General features: G+C 42.5%; 1 pseudogene; it reads left to right on the plus strand.

The window, feature by feature from the left end:
* Positions 1-234: 234 nt before the first annotated feature.
* Positions 235-1212, plus strand: LOC140502423 (thymidylate synthase pseudogene; annotated as a pseudogene).
* Positions 1213-8045: the final 6833 nt, after the last annotated feature.

Below are 8045 nucleotides of genomic sequence, written 5' to 3' on the forward strand. Positions count from 1 at the left end.
GCCCTAAGAAGCTTCCTGTAAAAGATGGGAATTTCGCTGGGACTTAAAGGAGGCCAGGGAGCAGGAAGAGGAGCTGTCTAAATTAAAAAAAGAAGAAGAAGAAGGCTACCAGGGGGCTGGCCTGGGCTGTGGCACTCTCCTCCCCAGGTCTCTTTCTCTGCACTTCAGCCATGCCCACCGCAGGTTGGCGAGCTGCAGAGCCAGCTGGCCACAGGGCGGGAGCCGAGCCCCAGGATGGAGCGTCCCCCAGCCTGGACTCTGACCCCGGCCCCGTCCCTGGCCCCAGCCCCAGCCCCAGCCCCTGGCCCCAGCCCCAGCCCCAGCCCCAGCCCCAGCCCCAGCCCCAGCTCCAGCCCGCCGCCTGGGCTGCACGGGGAGAAGCAGTGTCTGGGCCAGATCGAGCACATCCTCCAGCACTGCTGCAAGGAGGACTGCACGGGCACTGGGACTGTGTCCATGTTTGGCTTGCAAGCCCGCTGCAACCTCCGAGGTGAGTTTCCTTTGCTGACAACCAAGCTTGTGTTCTGGAAGGGTGTGCTGGAGGGCCTGATGTGGTTTGTTAAGGATTCCACAAATGCTAAAGAGTTCTCTGCCAAAGGACTGAAAATCTGGGATGCTGATGGATCTTGAGACTTTTTGGACAAGCAGCGGTTCACTACCAGTAAGGAAGGAGATTTGGGACCAGTGTGTGGCGCCTGTGGAGACATTTTGGGACTGAATGCAAAGAGATGAACACAGATTATTCTGGGCAAGGAGTGGATCAAGTACAGAAAGTCATGGACACAATCGAAACCAACCCTGATGACAGAAGGATCATTATGTGTGCTTGAAATCCTAAAGAACTTCCTCTGATGGCACTGCCTCCATGCCATGCTCTCTGCCAGTTCTACGTATTGAATGGTGAGCTTTCTTGTCAGCTATACTATGGGCTTCAGTGTGTCATTCAACATTGCCAGTTCTTCCCTACTCACCTACATGATTGCTCACGTCACAGGCCTGAAGCCAGGTGATTTTGTACACACTCTGGGAGATGCTCACATGCACTTCAATCATATTGTGTCATTGAAAATTCAGATTCAGCAAGAATCAAGACCTTTCCCTAAGCTCAAAATTCTTCACAAAGTTGAAACCATTGATGATTTCAAGGCTGAGGACTTCCTGATTGAAAACTACAACCCTCATCCAGCTATTAAAATGGAGATAGTTGTCTAAAGTAGTCTGATGCCCAACTGAAAATGTGCTTCATCTTTTCCAGGATACAATGTAGATTATAGTTTATATCACAAAAAAGACATGAGAAAGGGTTAGGAAACACAAGTCCTCACACATCAGATTATTCTTCTATACACACAGGTGTGTGTGTGTATATCTATCTAAAATAATCTGATCTGAAATAAGTCCACAAACTACACTGGACAACATTAGCAGAAGTGAATGCCACTATTCCAAATGTATGGAGTGGTTATAAATAAAGTGACAGTTTTAGTTTTATGTAATTGTTAAAACAATGCAGTTCTTGCATTGCAAAAAAAAAAAAAAATAGAATAAAACAACATAGCTACCTTCACTCCATTTTCACTAGATATCAGTATAAAGAAGTAAGATATAGAACAAGGATGTGTATATTTTTCAAAATTTTTTGTTGAGTCCATAGAGAATACTTGGAGGAGTGTGTAAACAGTTAAAGTAAGTTGTCTTACAACCCCCTCCACACATTATTACTCAATAAATATATATTCACATGTATTTGTATTGACCTAAATATTTTAAATGTATTTCCTAAAGTGAGGGGCATTGCCAGTTTACATGAACTGCTTGAGTTCTGTAGCATTTATATTGTAGAACTCCTGTTTCTTTTTTCTAAGTTGCCCTTGTCTTTTTTTTAAACACACACACACACATGCACACATACATACACACATATGGGAATATAAAATGGTAACTTCAAGTCACCAAATGTTCATGTGTAATAAAAAAAATTGTTTCATCATTAATTCAGCCAATTGAAGATGCCAAGGCTAGTCCCTGAACCAAAGCTTCATTTCATTTGAGAAATTGTTTCCTTTCCTTGGATAACATTCTCTCATTAAAGGATAAGCGAATGGAGAATTGAAAAGTATAAAAACAGAAGAACTATATCTCAAAAAGAACAAATTTATTCCTTACTATATATTTATGATACTTTTCTAGCAAGAATATCAAGAAAGAGAAACACAAAGGAAGCTAAATATCATTAGTGTTGACCTATGGACAAATAAATGATACACTCAGAATGAAAATAATGAGAGAACAAGAAATAATATACAGAGAAAAACCTGCTGTGTTTTTACAATGAAAAAAACACTAAAAACTCTTTTGAGATTTAACTACATCAAGGAACTGTCTGGGATATTAGATTACTTAGACACAAAGATTATAGAAAGGACAAACACAACAGGATACAGATGAGGAATGATATTATCTCTGAAGGAAAAAAATGAGACTATTATAGGAGAGACAGTTTGGCTATGTGAGATGCCTCAAAGTCCGATTATAGAAAAAATAATTGTTGCTCACAAAAATGGTTTCTCAGCAACCATATGTTAAATAAAATACATGAATTTTGTTTTCACTGTAGCATTTCTTATTGTTCAATAAACAACAAAAAAAATTATTCTAAAAGACAGAAACAGCCATATGTTATCCAAATGTTAGAATCCTCACAGAAAGGAAGAACTTACATATATGGAATATTTAAATGTAACGTTCATAAAGAACAATAGAAACTTAAGGAATTGGACATTCTAAAGTAAGATTCTCAAAATGATGGCTTGAGGTCAAATAGTAGGCCATCAGAAAGTTCTGATGTTGTCACTGTCTGCCCACATTCCTTATTTTTCTGACTGCATCTCATACATATAGTCTACAGTGTAAGCAATGGATGAAAAGTATATGGATGAAATATACAAGAAAAAGTGTACTAAAATGAATAGAGAAAATAAAGCTAAAATATAATATACTTTTGGAAACTGAGAGTTTGGGACACAAGAGTTTCCAAAGAATTGAAATTACAGATAAATAAAGAACAATTGAAAGGTATATATCAAGTGAGGACTGCATCTCAATAAAAATAAGAAATTGCAAAGGAAAAAAAGGAATAGAAAATATCATTAAATAAACATGAGGAAAAAAGAAAATCATATAGCCATGTGATAAGAAGGAGAGATAATCAGTGAGGAGTTTGTACATATCATTGATATGCTCATGATGTCAAAAAGAGGGATGGCACCATCCAACAGTTTAGATCCCTTGGGAATTTATAGGAAGTTAAAGACTAATGTTCCAGAGTAGGAAGCTAGAGACAGATTAAGGTCCTCATTGTTTAAGATGCTACCTATTGACTTGGAATCATAGGTTGATTTTTTTTTTAATTTTAATATTGAATAGATTTCCAAAAATAAGTAATAATATTTAAAATAGACCAATGTCTGATAATATAATTCATATACAGATTGTATAGAGATACATCTGTATTTTAGCATGGAAATTTTGGAACTCAGTCTGAGAATTGAGAAGTATTTCAGAGGTCAATTAATTCAACAGGAACTGGAGAAAACCAAGAAAACTTTTTTTTTTTTTTTTTTTTTTGCAACATCACTAAAAGGTTTCTTGCATACTTCTAATACAAAATACAAGTTTTGCTTTTATACTTCTAATGAGGGTAAAATCACCACCTTTTCAGCCACCTCACTTCACTTTGGGACAGCTGTAAATCTTGGGAAATTTATTGTAGAATTATTCATTCTGAGCTGTACCTTACAGTTCACATTCAGTTCATTTGTCTTGCAGATCAGGTAATGAGACTCATGTAGGTTTACTGATTTGTTCAATGTCATAGAACAACTTAAAGATAGAACAACCCTCTCTCCTTGCAACTTACATATATTGCTAATGATGTTTCCTCTGAATCCAAGCAGAATGTTCAATACTTCTTTCTCATGATACCGGGTCATACTCTTAAAGACATTTATCATTCCCTATCGATCTTAGAGTTTTGCAAAATTGTAGTTAAAGCAAAATAGAACTTTGGAAGCTGTCCAGTCCAAACCCTTCATTTTACAAATGAAGAAACTGAGAATCAGAGAGGTTTAGTGATTGGCTTAAGGTTATTAAAAGAACTAGTTAAGTGGCAGGCCTTTGTTCACAAGAACTTTCTCTTGGGTCTTCAGGGTTCAATTTTATTTGACTTTTGGTAGCAGTTGGTCAGTCATCATTGCTGTTGGTAATGAAGAAAGTGGGTCCTTTCCTCTAGGATAGCTTTATGAATTCAGTTAAAAGAAGGTCTAATGACTTGAAAAATACTGCTATTAATAAAGCTATTCATTTCAGGGTCCTGAACTATCTCCATTAAAGTCCAAAAGGAGATGGTGTTTGGATAGTTGGTAGAGGTATTTTCCTAATGTCTGACATATTTGGCCTTTCATCTCTGCCAGGCCTAGAGGCCTGTGGGCTACCCGAGTCTTTCTTACCTCACCTCCCGAGGTCTTTGGCTGGCCACGCCGGATGCGCATATGAGAGAAAGGACGTTCCAGAGTCGAACAAAGGTTGAGCTTTATTTCAGGGTCTCGGTTACAAGTGCAGGGGATTCTTCCTTAGGAGGGAGAGAGAGAGGGATCTCCCAAGGAGGCAAAGATCTTACAATAAGAGATTGGAAGTAGAAGTATAAGTGGGGAGAGAGGGGGAGGGGAGAGAAGGAGAAGAGGAAAAGCGGAGCCTTGTGTCCTCTTTGCCTCCTCACGTGCCAAGAGAGCTTTCAGGCTTCCCTGATCCTACTTAACTCTCCACTCGCATAGTTTGCATCTAAATACCGTGCTGTTAGATAACAATAGTGTGCCCATATCCGGGACAGTCTCGAGGGTGGGGAGATCTCTCTCCCATCACGTTTCTCATGGGAAGAGGCGGAAATACACGAGATAGCTCGGTTCACCTCGATTTCCAGCCGTTTCCTGGGGGGGTCTCGTGAGAGCTCTAAGATTTAGAAGTTCCCACCTTTACCCGCCCGAGACTGTCCACACGGAATTGAGTTTCCAACCCCGACATCTCCCCTTCTTTGTTTTGCACGGTGTGCACATGGCTCTAGAGCAAACAGTGGCTGGAGGCTGAGTGGATTAGGAAGGCCTTTAGCATATGAATACCCTACAACAAGACTTCATTTACACAGAAATCTGCAGCTAGCACAACTGACAAAGGGAGGCATCAAATAAAACAAAGATGAAACTAAATGGCTGAGTTACAGCAAGAGAAAGGGCAATCACTAATTCCAAAGCATATTCTAAGAGAAGCAGCTAGTGCTGGCACCTTACACATCACCACCCCCTCAGTCATGCAAATGGATCTCAACGGCCAAGCCTGAATGGCCAAGCCTGTGGTATTCAGGCGAAAAGTTGGTCATCCCTTCCCCCCCCAATGTCCTGGGTTTGTGATATCAAAGTCCTCCTTCAGCCGGTGGAAAGAGATGCCTAGATGGGAAGCTGTCAGCAGCAGTGTCTGCGGTTGTGATGAGTGCTGCCTCCTCTCTGGGCAGCAAGGTTAAAGCTGTCAGCAGCAGGCTCAGGTGGTGCATGATCCTTCTCCGGGGTCTCCGGGCTCTCCGCCTCCTGCGTCTCCGCCATCTCCGACATCGGTTTACACCTACGGATCCTTCTAATGGGAATCCACGCATCACCTTTTCCTGTGGAGACACAAACATACCCTGGACCCCATATTAGTATCATATACGGACCTTTCCATTTCCCTGAGGCCATATCCTTTACCATGGCCCATGTGTCCTTATTTCCAGCCTGGGTATTACTTTCCTTGCGGGGTTGTCGTGGAATCGTCACAAAATGTCTCATAGCTGGAGTAGTATGTGAGTTTTTTGAGACATGCAAAAAATTGTGTGTATACACAGCTGTATCAAGCTCTGATTGTGTTAGGCTACCTTTTCCCCTTCTTTGTTTAGCGAGGATTGCCTTTAAGGTGAAATTGATAAGGCTGCATACTGGCTGTTTATTTTGGTATAGCTACTGCCAGGTGTTTACAAATGCTTGATTAACATCTGTAAGGAACCTGAATTTCCAGGATTTTTTCTTTATAACAAACACAGGAGCATTCCAGGGTGACTGTGATGGCTCTATATTTCCTTTTTCTAATTGCTCCTTAACCAATAGTTGTAGTCCTGGAGTTTTTCTGGAGTCAGGGGCCATTGCTCCACCCAAATCGGGGTGTCTGACTTCCAAGTCAAGGGTGGGGACTCCAGTGCAACAGCAATGGCCCTTACTAAAAATTTGATAGCTTCATCCCCAGGCGGCTCATGATGTCCCTGCCCCAGATGTTAAAACTAAGTCCTGGAATCACCAACGGCCATACGGTCCCTTGGCGATCCTCTGCCTCCCACTTTACTGGGTGCTTTGTCTCTAAGGTATTGTGGCACCCTCCTATTCCCCACACTGGTCTCTGGCTTTTTTTAAGCTTCCAGTGCCGGGGTACTGAGCGACCGCTAAGGCAGGTCCTATCCGCTCCAGTATGGAGCGTGCTATAAGGAGGCACAGAGGGAAGACACGGTACATTCTCCCCTGCCTCGCCTTTCCCATCCGCTAGATGGAGCTCTGAACCTATTTTTTCTCTACACTCCTTAACTTTCTGCTCGCCAGGGTTCTCCCCTCCCCTCTTTCCACTTCCACTCTCATTCCAATCTCGCCCTGGCCTCTCCGGCCCTTCTAAAAGGCTCTTAATTACACTGAATATCAGGAAATCTAAATCCTCCAGCTCCCTGGGGCATTGTTGCTCATAAGCGGTCATTTGTTCTCCAACCGCTCCCCATCTTTCTCTTGATATTCCTGTCTGCTTGAGCCAAGGAGAAACTTTCCAAATCCTTTTACAAAATTCTCGGAGTTCGTTTAACTCTATAGTGACCCCCGCCTCCCTGCATTCCCTGTAAAGTATCTCAGCCCAGACCTCCTGTTCCTCTGGCTTTATTACTGGCAATTGATTCCCCATCCCTGCCCTTTTCCCATGGGTGTGGGAAGCTACTCTCACTCTTTCTCTCCTTCCGAATCTAGGATTCGGGACTCGCGTCTTTCACAGCCCCTTCCGCGTGTTCCCAGGCACCCAGGATATCTGCGCTCCTGTCCTCTGTTCGGAGACGCCAACTGCCAGGCCTAGAGGCCTGAGGGCTACCCGAGTCTTCCCTTACCTCTATTGGAGGTCTTCGGCTGGCCAAACTGGATGCTCGTATGAGAGAAAGGACATTCCAGAGTCGCACAAGGGTTGAGCTTTATTCAGGGTTCTGGTTACAAGTGCAGGGAATTCTTCCTTAAGAAGGAGAGAGAAAGATCTCCCAAGGAGGCAAAGATCTTACAATAAGAGATTGGAAGTAGAAGTGTAAGTGGGGAGAGAGGGGGAGGGGAGAGAGGAGAGAGGAAAAGCGGAGCCTTGTGTCCTCACACGTGGCCCCTCCGCCCAAGAGAACTTTCAGGCTTTCCTGACCCTACTGAAGCTCTCCCGTCGCGTAGTTTACACGTCAATACCGAGCCTGTTAGGTAACAATAGGTGTGCCCAGATCCGGGACAGCCTCAAGAGCGGGGATGCTCCTCCCATCACGTTTCTCATGGGAAGAGGTGGAAATACACGAGATAGCTCGGTTCACCTCGATTCCCAGCCGTTTCCTGGGGGGGTCTCGTGAGAGCTCTAAGATTTAGAAGTTCCCACCTTTACCCGCCCGAGACTGTCCACACGGAATTGAGCTTCCAACCCCAACACATCTCCTCCTCAAGGAATCTTGCTTCTTCAGATAGATGAAATTGATAACGATAACTTTATTATTATCAGTCTAAGTTTATCTACATTTTCCCATAAAATAGTATAAATGTGTTTTTGAAACACATTCTTAAAATCTATTCAAGTAAATTATATCAACGATCTCTCATGAGCAAGTATATTATTTTATGCTGCAGTTTGCTAATTCATTTCAGTTGTATCTGGCTTTCTGTGATCTCATTTGGGGTTTTCTTTGCAAAGATATTAGT

This window comes from Notamacropus eugenii, chromosome 4 (assembly GCF_028372415.1).
Source record: "Notamacropus eugenii isolate mMacEug1 chromosome 4, mMacEug1.pri_v2, whole genome shotgun sequence".
Classification (NCBI taxonomy): domain Eukaryota; kingdom Metazoa; phylum Chordata; class Mammalia; order Diprotodontia; family Macropodidae; genus Notamacropus; species Notamacropus eugenii.